The sequence below is a fragment of the Corythoichthys intestinalis genome, chromosome 18 (genome assembly GCF_030265065.1).
Source record: "Corythoichthys intestinalis isolate RoL2023-P3 chromosome 18, ASM3026506v1, whole genome shotgun sequence".
Lineage (NCBI taxonomy): Eukaryota > Metazoa > Chordata > Actinopteri > Syngnathiformes > Syngnathidae > Corythoichthys > Corythoichthys intestinalis.
Genome location: NC_080412.1, coordinates 47,226,168 through 47,242,162, shown reverse-complemented (window position 1 = coordinate 47,242,162; position 15,995 = coordinate 47,226,168). Strand labels below are relative to the sequence as shown.

The window sequence follows — 15,995 nt, the reverse complement described above, 5'->3', positions numbered from 1 at the left end:
TAGTTCGAATGAATATTGACAGACGAGCACATATCGTAGCATCTACAAGGACAACTCCAAGTTGGTGGTAATACACACTCAGCTGGAAAACAGAACAATACTTTCATGTCCACCTGGAAGCCTAGAACTGCATGTTAAAAAAAGTCCGAGAGTTTAAGACTATGCTCGCCTTTGGCATTAGCCTAACGCTAAGGCGAATGCTATACTAATGCTTTGTCATGCCTTGAGTTGAGGTTTGTTTAGTTTGTGTCCTAGTGTGTCTGGTCAATGTGATTACCATAGGTGGAGTTTTGACTTTTGGGGCAGGGGAGCACAACATGTTGCTGACCCCGAAACGCAGTGTCAGCAATAACATTAACTTACAAGAATATTTATAAGACCATAATACCATAAGACTGTGTTTTTTGCATTGAAATAAGAGTGAGAAATGGGGGGTCGTCTACTCGTCTTATATTCGCGGTCTAGACATTATACCTATTCACGAGGCTAGATTGCGCCAGATATCATTGAAGCAATGTTCTGTCATGGCAGATCTCAGGTACTTTCTCCATTCACGACGCTAAATGGCGCCAGATATCATTGAAGCGATGTTCTTTCATGACCGATCTCAGCTACTCTCAAGTTTAACCAGTTTGCATTATTTTACTGCAATGTTTTTCCTTATTCAGATTTGTTTCAAGACTACAGTTGCAGTTAGACTTCACTTTGATGGTTAATGCAGTTATTGAATTTTTGTTGTTTTATCACAAAAGATTGTTTTATTTACATTTAAAAAACCAGAAGCCATTCATTTACGGTACGAATGTGATTGCACTTTAGTTTACATATTTAAAGGTTCAGATATTAAGATTTGAATGAGGCAAAATAACATGTTTTTTTCTCTCAAATGTATTGTTATAATCATTTGTTTCGGATGTACTGTAATTATTTTCTGTATGAAAATTAATTTGGTGTTCAAAAAGTCTTTTTTTCAAACTTGAGTCTTGAAAAAGGGGGTCGTTTTATAATCAGGGCTGTCTTATATTCGGGCCAATACGGTAATAAGTTTTAAATGAGCGTCTTTTTGTTTCCCATCATTTTTTAGGGGAATTTTAAATCAGGCTGCCTAGGAAAGCTATAATGTTCACCAAGATCGTCGTCCATTGCATATGGTATGCCGCGAGATTTTTTCCAATGTATAAATGTGCCGTGAAAAACACTGGTCTAAAGGCTAAAGAAAAATTGCATTTTCTCTCTGGCCAAGAAAAGAAAACACATCTTACTGTGTGTGCAAGCCTTGAGACAGGAGACGAGAGGACACTGCACCGGTGAGTGGGGGGGGGGGGGGAGGGCGTAGTACGTCACATGAGTGACACAACCCAAAATTGCTAGATGCAAGCTAACTACACATAAAATGTCATACGTTGTGAACATGTGATAGAAACTATTGCGCATTTGTCTCGTTCTCATCTCGTCAGACGAAAACTGGCATTAGACTCGTTATGTTTTAGTCTCCCAAAACACTTTTCTGCTCGTTATCATCATTAAAAAAATGTTGAGGAAATATTTTTGTTCTTGTCACCGTCGACGAAAACAACACTGTTTAAAGGCAATCATTCTTCTTTAAAAGTGTGTGCAGACAACTTAGAATGGTTTAATAAAAAAAAACAAAAGACCAAATTCCGTCTGTTGATCACAGTGATAAGTGAAAATGCTAAGTTAAATCAATGCAAGTTTGTACAATTCAAATCAATTCTCTTACAATATGTGTGACCTGTGAGCTTCAACACCCAGCCTTTACACTCCTCAGTGTAGGCAACCGTGCTCAAAATCCAGAAAGTATTGCAGGATATCAGCCAGTAACCACATTTAAGCACACGAGTAGAAAAAAAAAAAATCACACTTGGATAACAGGCTTACGCTAAGACCATTACAAACGTATGAATGAATATTCACTCGCTATCAAAACATTGGCAGCAATAGCCACTGGGGATTGCAAATGCCAAAATAGGATTATTCAAATAATAACAATATTTATTTCCACGTAATCTCTTCTCTGTGAAAGCCTGCCTCAATTTTCACGGACAAAGTCAGATACTCTTAATGATTGTTGTGTACTGTACTCACTTCTTCAAAATGGCCAGAAAAAAAAAAAAAAAAAAAGAGTGATTTTGAACAAATCACGTCTTGACAAATATTTAGAAATGAGAGCTGTATTGTAACGTCCATTGAATCTACTCATGCAGTTGCATTCTGAGAATGTTGGAGAAATTTCCCTGCATTCCAGGCAAGCATATTCAACTTACTAGTCATTTGACAAATACACAAAATGAGACTCGGTCGGTGTACGTCAAGCCCATCATCCGTGGCGAAAAAAGACCTCGTTAGCCCACAGCCTCAGCTCATCACTGTCAACTTTAAGAAGACCTCAGGGAGGCTCGTTAGCTTGGGAGGAGCCGCGATAAGCTCCGATCGGCCGTCATTACCCAAGATACAGCATTCCGGAACAACCGTCTGTTATTTTGAGTCATAACAGTCTACCCAAGCCCGTCGATAGGGGGGCCAACCGGGTATGTTGTCCTGGGCCTCAGGACCATAGGGGCCCCTGAATGACCCTTAATTTATTTCACATATTTCGTTTAAATCATTGTCTGATTAAATATTACAATCTACTCGATATATCCTTAAAAACTTTAACATATTAAGTATTTCAAATATATATTTTTCTCCTTTTTTTGCACAACGCCTCCCGTCTTAGCAGAGAATGGTTTGACCCCGCTCTGGCCCACTCAAGGCTACACTACGTACGTGCCCTGAAACAGGAAATTAAACTTGGTCATTGTTATAAACTCTTAACACTGCGAGTCGTCATAAATCGGGTGCGCAGAAAAGAAAAAAAAAGAAAAAGACATGAAGATCATAGAGGTGAAAGACAAAAAAATGTTTTTTTTTTTTAAAGGGGGACAAGAAGCCAGAGAATTAGGGCTAGAGTTGGCTGTGGACGGTGATGACATAAGTGAACAACAGCCGCTAACACTGAACGTTTGAAATTCGCGATCACCGTGACCCTAACCCTGTTAGTCTGTGGGGAGCAGGTGCGCGAGGCTGAACAGACTCGGGTCCGGCGGCTGGATTTATCTCGGGTTTACAATCCACTGTGTACAACCTAGCCATGCTCTCCATTGAGCGTGAGCTTGCTTAAAAACTGGATTTCAATGATGTTATAAATGACTTTGCCTAAAAAAAATCTAGGCGCATCACTGTTTGAGGACTTGATAACCCCAGGGATGTGGAGGGGGTGGGCACAGGATGTTTTCTTATACTGTTTTGTTGCTTAGCAGGCAGGCATAGCACTCTCAGTTGTATTGTATTTTAGCCTACTTGGGACAATAGATGGAAATTGTTTATATTGTGTCTAGGGCTGTCAAAATTATCGTGTTAACGGGTGGTAATTAATTTTTTTTAATTAATCACGTTAAATTTTTTACCCAGTTAACGCACATGCCCCGCACAAACAGATTAAAATGACAGCACAGTGCCATTGGCCACTTGTTACTTGTTTTTTGGTGTTTGGCGCCCTCTGCTGGCGCCTGGGTCCAACTGATTTTATGGCTTTCAGTACCATGAGTGAGCATGGTGTAATTATTGACATCAACAATGGCGAGCTATTACCGTCGTTTATTTATTGTTTGAAAATTTTTACAAATTTTAATAAAACGAAAACATTAAGAGAGGATTTAATATAAAATTTCTAGAACTTGTACTAACATTTATCTTTTAAGAACTACAAGACTTTCTGTGGATCCCTTTAACAGAAAGAATGTTAATAATGTTAATGCTATCTTTAGGCTGTATTGGCTGAGCCAAAATTGTGTTGGTTCGTTCCACTGAAATGGATCTACGTGACCTCTGCATTGTAATTTACATACGTTGCTAATTACTACCAAAAAAAAAAGTTCTACTCACGGTTTCCAGTCATTTTTTAGTAATTAGCGTTTTCGTGTCGGTCTTTTTTTCCCCCGTGGCGCAGTGATATTGATACGGCGGAGTCGTATCGTCAGTGTGTGAAGCCATTTTAGGTCACGTGCACCAATAGGAGACGAGGACTGTTGCTATGCGCTTCCATAAACAAACAATATGGCGGCGACCGTGCAAAGCTACGACACGAGCGAAGATGAACCAAAGATAAGAAAACCGCATTCGGAATTTCGTCAAAAGGCATCGAAACGATGCTATATGCATCTCTCAACTGTCCAAGGGCGAAAAAGGGAAGGAATTTGGAAAAAACGTGCAGAGCCCGCGTGGTTGCGTCAGACAATGGCTTTCTTCCCAGGCTCCGTCGAAGGATCTTGCTGAAAATGCGTCGACTGGGATTTTTAACGACATTCACTACAGGTAAGCCACACGCACGCCTTTACTACAAGGTTAATTGTTATTAACTTATGCTAAAAAAAAATCTTATTTAAACTAGTGTCGTAACGATACCATTTTTTAGCCCAGATATCAATACCACTTTGTTATAAAATGTATATAGGGTACAGTGTGTCGAAAGTGAATCCAGTAGAACTTTTTATTGCATACCAGTTATGGGTGACAATGGCTAAATAAACCTTTTGGCTCAAGAACATCAAGCTGTAGTCAATAAAAGCCCTGATACTGACGTGGCAGTGATTGCTGTTAGTCTGCAGATAGATTTACAGTGTAAATTGCATTTTTTCACAGGAGGAGGCAGCAGAACGAGGACTGACGTCTCTAAGGTCTCTGCAGCTCCTGGCACTAGTGTGTGTTCAGCACTCATTGGCATCCATACATTCACAGGTTGTGACTCTGCTTGTGCCTTTCATGGCAAAGGCAAAAAAAACCTTTTCTTTTGCACGTCATGAAAAAGAATACCTGACTGGGTTTGCAAAGCTGGGCAGCAGTTTTAAACTTGACCTACAAACATTTAACACGTTGTGTAAATACGTGTGCCACCTGTTTTGCCAGTCATGTGCCAAAAATGATGCCAAATGCAGATCTTTCTGTATGGCCTCGTCAGTCTTGCCAGAACATTCTATTCCCCCCAAAACTGATGCTCTGTACCAACATTGCAGGACAGCAGACTATCAAGCAGCAATTATGAAACGTTGTCTGACAGTTAAAATGTGTGCCCCTTCACCCATTGGGAATGGGTGGGACATTGAGGATGGGCAGTTGGCAGTGACATGGATGACTAAAAACCTGCCCGATACTGTTTTGCAAGTAGTCAACTGTAGTTGAAAGGCAACCAATTGTGACATGGGAAGATGTTCCTGTATGTCTGCAAAACTTTCTTGTACTGATTTATATCGGTGCCAAGCATGTGAGAATGTTTCCAAAGAAACAGAAGACACTTGGATGGGATGATGACTTTGAGTAAAGCGATTTTGAGGAGTAATGTTGTCATGTACAGTTTTACTATTCTTTTATTTCTATTTTTTTTTATTCGTTTTTCAATATTTGTATGTGTAATAATGTGTATTTCTATAGTATGAGATACTTCCATGTTTAAATAAATGTGTACCAACAGTACTATACTTGAATGATTCCAACCTTTTGTGTATATACAGTGTGATTAAAAAAGGCTGTGCCAAAATCAAAATGCCATGTCAAAAACGAAAAACATAAAAAAAAAATAAAAAAAACTACCTTGGACAGATGTAGGAAGTAACTAAGTTTAATTTCATGTTTTCATAGTACTCAAATATGGCCATCACCAGCAGCATGGACAACATCAAGTTGACATGAGAATTCCTCCCTCCCGCGTTGATTGCGTCTGTTATGTAATCTTTCATGTCATCAATATTCGCTGGAAGTGGTGGAACATACACTTAGTGTATAACATACGTTATGTGCCATAAAGATGGATAACGAACTTTGTCTTTAACATACCAACACGTCCAGCAAGTACTGATGATGTGAAATATCGAACAACAGTCGCAATCAAGACAATAACTGCGACATGCACACGTTTGAGAGGAATTCTCATCGTGGCTTGATTTTGTCCGTGCTGCTGGGTGTGCTCACATTTGAGCACTTGTGAAACATGAAATAAAACTTGGAAATTATCGTCAACACGTGTCCATCACTTCTTTTGTGATGTCTTTCATTTTTTAAGTATCACCTTATGATTTTGGCACATTATATTTTTGATCACCCTTTAATTTTTTTGTCTTATTCCATTTTTGCCATGATTCACATCTAGGAGGGTGTGGTAGCAATTGGGTTGATTTTCAGCTATTTATGATCATGGCGTGCATTTTTTATTTTATATATTTCCTTGCATAGTAGGTTGTGATATTTTTAATATGACACATAAGCCTTTAGCTTAATTCAATATATATTTCATTGTGCTGGGTGCAAATCATTAATGTTGAAGTGTTTCCTTCAAGAAATTAGCTACATTTCTCATTCTGAATTCACCTATGTGTATACTAAGGCACCAATACTTGTTTCAAATGTTTGGTAGATGTGTTTATGACATTTGATAAAGATTTTGTGTTGCCAGAATTAATATAACACTTAAAACAAGCAAAAACAGCAACACTAGATCTGTATTTTTGTGTATTCACATCAGGATACATTTCTGGCTGGTGACTAAGTTAGGAGGGTATTGGCTTTGAAAAAATCAATTTTCTAAGCACTTTTTCCATGGTCCCAATAAAGCCATATTTCCACAAGCTTGTCCATTCGCAGCACTTCCTGGTCAACTCTAATCTTTTAATGGACGACGGTCTCACAGAAGAAGTTGTAGCTGTCAGTGAAGGGTGTTTCAGTTCTGAAAAACACGCACACACACATAAACCATGTGAGAACTGTTTCATCCATATCATATTTACATAATCTTCCAATCCAAATTATATAGGCTTGTCTATTCTGCCATTTTTTCCTGAATAAAATTATCAAATAGGTTTTTGGAACTACGGTTAAACAGACTAAATACTATGTTATTTGTCAATCTAAACTTTTTGCTCAAAGTTAACAATCTAACATCATAATAATGACCGCTACAGCCCAGAACTCACATTGCAAGTCTTAACTTCATATGTGATCTGACCAGAAGCCCACAACTCCCATAGTTATTCACAACAAAAGGCGTGTGTGTGGCTTACCTGTAGTGAATGTCGTTAAAAATCCCAGTCGACGCATTTTCAGCAAGATCCTTCGATGGAGCCTGGGAAGAAAGCCATTGTCTGACGCAACCACGCGGGCTCTGCACGTTTTTTCCAAATTCCTTCCCTTTTTCGCCCTTGGACAGTTGAGAGATGCATATAGCATCGTTTCGATGCCTTTTGACGAAATTCCGAATGCGGTTTTCTTATCTTTGGTTCATCTTCGCTCGTGTCGTAGCTTGGCACGGTCGCCGCCATATTGTTTGTTTATGGAAGCGCATAGCAACAGTCCTCGTCTCCTATTGGTGCACGTGACCTAAAATGGCTTCACACACTGACGATACGACTCCGCCGTATCAATATCACTGCGCCACGGGGGAAAAAAAGACCGACACGAAAACGCTAATTACTAAAAAATGACTGGAAACCGTGAGTAGAACTTTTTTTTTGTAGTAATTAGCAACGTATGTAAATTACAATGCAGAGATCATGTAGATCCATTTCAGTGGAACGAAATCCATTTTCTAAGCACTTTTTCCATGGTGCCAATACAGCCTACTTGTGGATTTATTGTTATAATAAACAAATACAGTACTTATGTACATTTTGTTGAATGTATATATCCATCTTGTGTCTTATCTTTCCATTCCAACAATAATTTAAAGAAAAATATGGCATATTTTATATATTGTTTGAATTGCGATTAATTACGATTAATTCATTTTTAAGCTGTAATTAACTCGATTCAAAATTTTAATCATTTGACAGCCCTAATTGTGTCACATCACATCACGGTCTGTTAAATTTAACTGTCCATCTCATATAATTTGAAAGTTTACACTATCATTGCTTGCAAAGCGTGAAAAGTACTGCTTATGCTGTCGTGACAAGCCGGTGGCAGGGGTGGGGTGGGGTGGGGGGGCAGATATTAAGATTTCTTGTCTCCAGGCCCCTGCAAGTCTGTTGACGCCATGAGTCTACCTGTTACGGCCGAGAATGTCTCTTGCCAAAAGTAAAGTATTATTTATAACATATTTCGTGTCAATATTTGAACATTTTTATAAAACTAGAGTACTTTCCCTAAAACTGGGGTTCTATTGTTCAAAAATGGGATACGATAAAGAAATTTGATTGTGCATCCAAAAACTAGTTGGAAACCGCTGTCAGAAAAAAATGTGTTCAGATGCTGCAAGCCAGGTATTAACCGGTTTTTGAACCGTCAACTTATTTATTTATTTCACCTCTTTGCCCAACGGCAGAATCTGTAATTTGCGTTTGTATGAAGCAAGAAAGAGAGAGAGAGACTGAGACGTTCATCATTTCCCACCGTGTTTCTTTGTTTAAAAAGCAATGTTTACAGATGGTCCAAACAAAGCAGGTAAAATGGCAACTCCACTCAAGGGACGCATCATTAACAAATGCAGGACAAAGCCACACAGGCACAAGTGCATGTTTTCAATGATGTATCATCTGGCGTCCATTACTGCTGGCGGAGATTTAACTGCTTCCAGGTGTCTTGTCACAGCACAATTGAATTACTTAAAACGTGAATAGCTTTGTGTTCGAACGGGTATTATGTGCAATAGTGGTGGAATGTAACGAAGTCAAAGTACATTTTTTATGTATCTGTACTTTATTTGAGTACAAATATGAAGTGGCACTACTTTTTACTTTGTTACATTTGACAGCATGTATCTGTACTTTTTACTCCACTACTTTTCAAATTGTCCCCTTTATTTTTTTTTTTCTCATTGTGAATTGATAGTTTTGTTTTCATGCTTCTGGCGCAATCGATATGCAACGCATGCAACTATACTGTAATGGCTTACCGCAAGCAACACGTCACTTTTGTTCATTAATATTCATGACGTTAGCAATTGTTGCCAGGTGGGTCAACCTCCCGTTTGTCCCTAATAGTAAATGAATGGAAATAAATGGACATAAAGAATTCAGGGATTTAAGCATTCATTCACACGAATTTTAGTCGTAAAAAGCTGTTTGTTGTGATAAGGCGGCGCCACATTGGCTAAAAGACTATCATCACATTCAACATATTTACATAAAATAAATGCTAACTGCCCGGTTTTTTTGCTTTTACCAAGAATTGAGACTGTTTTATGTTCATATCTATAAAAAAAAATTCAGGGCTTTAAGCATTTATTCATAACAATTTTCTTGTGATAAGGCGGCGCCACATAGGCTAAAAGACTATCATCACATTTGACATATATACGTAAAATTTTTTTCTTTTTTTTTTGCTTTTAACCAAGAATCGAGACTTTTACGTTCATATCTATAAAAATTCAGGGATTCAAGCATTTCGTCACAAAAATTTTCAACCGAAAAAGCTCATTGTGTTTCCACTCGGCCAGCTTTGACGGAGATAGGCCCCCTATGAATCGGTTCCCCGCCCAGTGTCCCGTCAATATATTATGAAGTCTATGATGTTCAAGTAGAAATGATTTTCGCTGGTTGCTGAAGGTAGAAAACTGAAGTCGATTCCCCTTTTTCCATGAACATAATCAGTGAGTCTTTGTAATAATGCAAATGTTGTTGTTTTCCCATCAAAGACCAAAATGTTTATTCCTCGTTCAATAATATTGAGTCATTCCTAGAAGGGCTCGACTTTCATGTCAGCTGAATAAATCAATAGAATAACAAGCTCGTTGCCAACACTTTCCTTAATTGTGAAGTAACTACATCGTCAGTCCTTGTGGAAAGACCGATCTAAGGCTCTTTTAAAGTGCGTATGACACCAAAAAGCATGTTTATTTCATATTTCACGTGGTGTTTTAATGCTCCTGAATGAAATGGACCACTTGGATGTGTGTGGAAGCGATCATTTTAAATATTCAATTTCGCGCCGTGAAAATAAGTGACTTCCGGCTTCAGTCTCGAGTTTAGGACGAATGCAAATGTGACGTCACCTGGGTCAGCGTCTCACAATACAGCATTGCTTTATACCGTGCAGATGGACTGCGTATTCAGCTGATTTTCTGGATTACCGTAATTTTTGGACTATAAAACGCTACTTTTTTCTTTCATTTTGAATCCTGCAACTTATAGTCCAGTGCAGCTTATTTGTTGATTTATTTGGGTTAATAGATAACACTTTATTTGACAGCGACATCATCAGACTGTCATTATCGTTACATGAAACTATCGTGGGCCTTACTGAATGCTTATGACAGATGTCATTAGGTGTCATCCGGCAAATTGTGTCACTAAATCATTCTATTTCCAGCTCGGTTATTTTACATCCATTCAAAAGTGAGCTAATTTGCCGGATATCACTAAATGACATCTGTTATAAGCATTCATGCTCATGACAGTGTCACGTCATAATTATGATCGTCTAATGACAGTCTTGTGGTGCCACTGTCAAATGAAGTGGTACCAAATACAATAACTAATCAATGAAACAACTGGAACAGAAACTGAAGAAATAATTACCACAGAACATGAATGTTGATGGTTATTTACATCTGTAGCGCTAGAATGCATGCTAGGAGGCATGTTGAACAACACAAGTGTTGACAGCAACAGAGGTTGACTGTCTCCCCCAAGGGAGCAATGATGACCAAATTAAGTTTCTTGAAGCAATGTAGCTTTGAATCCAATTGGTTCAAAGCTTCATGGTGGTTCATTTGGTCTTATGATGCCGCTGTCAGATAAAGTGTTACCGGTTAATATCTTTTGGTGTAAATATCCCATAATTCAGTGAGGACAGCTGCGGCTTATAGTCCAGTGCGGCTTATCGATGAACAAATGTTGTTTTCATGTCAAATTTGATGGGTGGCGGCTTATAGTCAGATGTGCCTTATAGTGAGAAAATTATGGTAATTCATTTATTTTTCACATCACGCCAGCCGAATGGCCGCAGAAAATTGTTGCTGCACCAGGGAGAGACGTGTGAGCCTTTTTGGGTTTCAAAATGTTCCCGTTCAACGCCGATATTGGTCAAAACAAGCCCTACTACTTTGGGACCATTGGACTTACGAGGAAGTGAGTAGACATCATATTTTTTATTACCGTATTAACCTGAAGACTGTGTTTTTTGCATTGAGATAAAATTGAAAAAGAGGAGGTCGTTTTATATTCACGGTCCAGACATTATACCCATTCACGATGCTAGATGACACCATATGCCATTGAAGCGATGTTTTGTCATGACAGATCTCAGCTACTCTCAGGTTTAACCAGTTTGCATTATTTTATTGCAATGTTTTTCCTTATTCAGATTTGTTTCAAAACTACAGTTACAGTTAGACTTCACTTTGATGGTTAATGCAGTTATTGCAATTTTGTTGTTTTATCACAATAGATTGGTTTATTTACATTTAAAAAACCAGAAGCCTTTCATTTACGAATGTGATTGCACTTTTAAAGCTGTAATGTGAAGTAAGGTTGGCCAACCATGTTTTTGAATAATATCGATGGCTAAACAGTTATAAGCATATTTTCATTATTTTTTTTTAACGCAACACTTCCAGATTCTTTGATTAACCCATAGCAACGCCCTTGACAACGAAAATGCTTTTCTTTGGAAATCTTCGGAAATGACGTCACTCCGGGAAGTGCGAGGGAAGTCCGCCATAGAACAGTATTGTTTGTTGCATTGCTTCTCAGTGAGATGCCACGGCGGTGTGTGGCGATGTTTTGTTCTCACTCAAACGAAAAGTTGTATGAGTGGCCAAAGGATAGCAGGGCACGTAAATGGACATCTTTTGTTCACACGAAGCGAATGAATTTCACGAGTAGTGTTCTCTGCTGCAAACATTTCGAAGATGCCTGCTTCCTTAACCGGTCTGCTTATGATCAAGGATTTGCCAAAAAGTAAGTGATTTTTGGATAGATGACTGATGACTTTGTCAAAGCAGAGCTGCCAACTGTTGTGGAATGAACAGTATAAGCTAGCGACGTTAGCCTAAAGTTAACTCGTGGCAATCCCCGATCATAGTTGTTGTTGCGTTCGCTAGGTTAAGCGTGTTTAAATTGTGAGTCATCCACGATCTTGTCCGAAAGGGTTAATCCACTGTCAATCGGGAAAGGGGTGTGGATGTGCACATAAGCGGGTCGGCGTCGCGGTAATTCACGGTCACGTTGCAGTAAGAGACACACACCGCCGGTGAGTTTGTGCACATTTATTTGTACTTGTATTATGTATTTCCACCCTAATGCTTCAAGCATTGCATTGCATTTGTACGGTTCGCCGTTTCTTTCACGGTGATCGCTTGATAGCCTTCTAGTTTGTGTTTCGCCGCTTCGCGAGAGCCGCTGACAGGTGACAAGTGTTGCTTTTAATGTCTGCTGGCAGCGAATCAGCGAGCGCGCAAGTCACGCAGTGAATCATGGGAAATGTAGTCTCGGGACAACAATGTAATCTGTTCGCTTGTGTGAAAAAACTACATCTCCTCACGCCATTAGACGCCACTTTGTTTTCTTATTGTTGCCACAGTAAAGTGGAGAAAGCCATCGACGACTGTGATATAGTGGATATTATTTAGTTGTAATACGGGAGTTCACCAGTAGAGGGTACGCATGTCATTTAGATGTGTTATTGTTTGTGCCTTACTCCTTGACTTAGAGAAAAGTTGTTGTTCAGTCACTTGGCAAGACGTTGAGTAAAGTTGTATAAGCCAATAAAGGTGTCGTGTGGGTCACTCGGTCAAGATACAACAACGACTCATCTTCTTTCCCCCCAACGTTTTTATATTATTATTTTATATGCACGAGAGCTGCCGGATCTGCCAAAATGAACATGAAGTCTGATTATTATTTTTTTGAACAACGTCATCGGATAGGCAAAAACATAAAATTATGTGCAAATGCCTGCATCTTCAAATCATGAAAATAATAACAGCCTATATCTTACCAATGTTGTAATCTCGATGGGTCTTGTATCCATTCCATGTCAGGTAGTCTAGGCACATTGTTTGCATCCTGATTAGCGTCTGGCTAATAACATAAAATTCCAATCTCCTCTTCTTCTTCCAACTCTTCAAAAACTTGGATCTCCTCCCTTGCGCTCGATCTATCGCTTATATCGCTGTTTGAATCATTGTTTGAAGGGCTTTGTATGGCGGCCGTGCGTATGGAGGTGCCATCGCGTTCCCGGTGTGACGTATCACTTCCGGGTTCGTCCCCTTTCAGGCTCGAACTTCGGAAACGCGATTATTTTGTCAGATATACAACATATAAATCATTTTTTCATGCTTTATTTGTTGGGCAGTGTTTAATTACTTTACTTGTGTCCCTATTTGGCATGTGAAGAAATTACTTCACATTACTGCTTTTAGTTTATATATTTAAATGTTCAGATATTAAGATTTGAATGAGACAAAATAACATGCTTTTTCTCTCAAATGTATCGTTATAATCATTTGTTTCGGATGTACTGTAATTATTTTCTGTATAAAAATTCATTTGGTGTTCAAAAAGTCTTTTTTCAAACTTGAGTCTTGAAAAAGAGGGGGTGGTCTTATAATCAGGGCCGTCTTATATTTGGGCCAATGCGGTACAAGGGGTGTCGCCAGCTTGCTTCCCCCTTTCCCTTTTAGGGCAAGCCACCCGTCCGTTGCTAGGGCCATCCCAAATAAAAAGCGAGGGGAAGGATGGGCTAGTTAGAATGATTGCAAAAGCTGGATAGTTTCCCTCCTTTCTCCTTGCAAGCTTTTCAACTAAATTGAGTGCCTTATCTCCTTATTTTGTACAATATTATAAATGTCTATCTAAGGATTCGTATTTGAACTTGACAGTTGTATATAGTCAAATCGTCTCAAAATATGATTCTAATTCACATAATAATGCTATAACACTTTTTTTTATCCTGTCGTACGCACTTTAAAGAGTCACAGACAGAATAGGGAAGACCGATGATTTAGAGAGAGAACTGCTAGAGTGGTCCAGCCAAGTTGTGTCAGTTTGGAATTCTAAAGACAAGGAAACTTGTTTATTTTTGAGCTGGAGATGTGGCCAACGACTACATAAAAAAGCCAACACTGCAGTGAGGCTGCTCACTCCAATTCTGACATTTACAGCGAATGAAAGAATTCGCTGCCGCCGCTAATGTTACTGACAGCTGTCTTTGTCAGTGCAGACGGAGTGAAGCAGGTGCCGGCAGGAAATGTGGAATTTTTTTTTTCCCCCGCTACCTTTTGTCTGCGGTTAAACACATGCTTTAAATAGAAGGACTACTAAACAATAGTCAACAATTGAATTAATTACAGCTGTACAAGCGTTTGGACGCTCATGATTTCTGATGCGGCCACTCTCCAGAACAGCACATGGGCCTTTTTGACTACTCCAATGCAGTTTTCCTCATTAACCGGCAGCTCCTGTGCCGCATGTATCCACTGAGGACTGAAGATACTAGGCAGCCCTACACACATGCCAATGCTCTTATGCATAAAACATATATACAGTATACCCCGCCCATTCTGACACCTATTATGGCAATTAACTTCCTCGAGTGAGATAAGAGCCGGATAAAGAAGGCATGCAAGAGGTACCTAGTCGCAGTGAATGGATACTATTGATGCTTCCATGGCAACACAGAGAAGTAGACCAAAAAAATGGCTACAAGTTACATCAATACTAGGGGTGTAAATTCCCAATTTCAGTAGGGGGGGTCACTTCCTGTTCATATTGGATCACTCCGTGTTGATTTGGGGACAGTGGTGTTACCAGGATACCAGATGTGGGGGGCAAAAAAAAAAAAAAAAAAAAAAAGCATAGGGCTACTGCACCTTAAAACATGTTTTGTTTTCTCCTTGTTGTTGTGATTTGGTCTAAACAAATAAAAGTTGATTTGATTTTATTCGACTTAAACTAGGGCTGTCAAACGATTCAAATTTTTAATCGAGTTAATCAAAGCTTAAAAATTAATCACAATTCAAACTATCTATAAAATATGCCATAATTTTCTGTAAATTATTGTTGAAATGGTAATATAAGACAGATATATACATTCAACATACAGTACATAAGCACTGTATTTGTTTATTATAACAATAAATCAACAAGATGGCATTAACATTATTAACATTCTGTTAAAACGATCCATGGATAGAAAGAAATGTAGTCCTTAAAAGATAAATGTTAGTACAAGTTATAGAAATTTTATATTAAAACCCCTCTTATTGATTTCGTTTTAATAAAGTTTGTAAAATTTTCAATCAAAAAATAAACTAGTAGCTCGCCATAGTTGATGTCAATAATAATTATGGTGCTGAAACCCATAAAATCAGTCGCACCCAAGCGCCAGCAGAGGGCAACAAGAAAACAAAAAACACAAGTAACAAGTGGAAATGACACTTTGCTGTCATTTTAATCTGTTTGAATGGGGCGTTAAATGTGTCAAATATTTTAACGTGATTAATTTTAAAAATTAATTAACGCCCGTTAACGCGATAATTTTGACAGCCCTACTTAGAACGCAATCCATAACTGAACAGTATGAACATGCAGGTGACAATGTTTTTTTAGGTAACCTATTGGGGTTCCTCGGTTTTATTATTATTATTAAATGTATTCTTTGTTCCGCAGACCCTTTGAGCTCAATTTCACCCCCTTAGAATCCTTCAAAACTCACCAAACTCAACAGTCAGGTGAACACTGGTCAAAACGTTGATAAAATGTAAAAAAAAAAAAAAAAAATCTAAATATATGCGTAAATGTGTGTAGCGCCCCGTAGGAACAAAACCAACATTTCTTTTTATTTTTTTTTTTTCTTTAAAGGTTAAAACTTAGAACACATCAGTACTATATGAATGGGATACCATACGCGGTGCCCAGAATGCCGTTAGTATTACATCCAGTTTTCTTTGGTCGGCAGAGCGTGTCCATGGGTGGGCACTGCCCACTCCTGCCCCCCCGGTAACGCCC

At 38.7% G+C, this 15,995-nt stretch overlaps 1 protein-coding gene across 5 annotated transcripts in view; it reads right to left on the bottom strand.

Moving 5' to 3' along the window:
* The window catches only part of LOC130906265 (roundabout homolog 1-like), a 192,989-nt gene that overhangs the window by 131,076 nt on the left and 45,918 nt on the right, over nt 1-15,995 (bottom strand). The gene's annotated exons all lie outside the window — the stretch shown is intronic.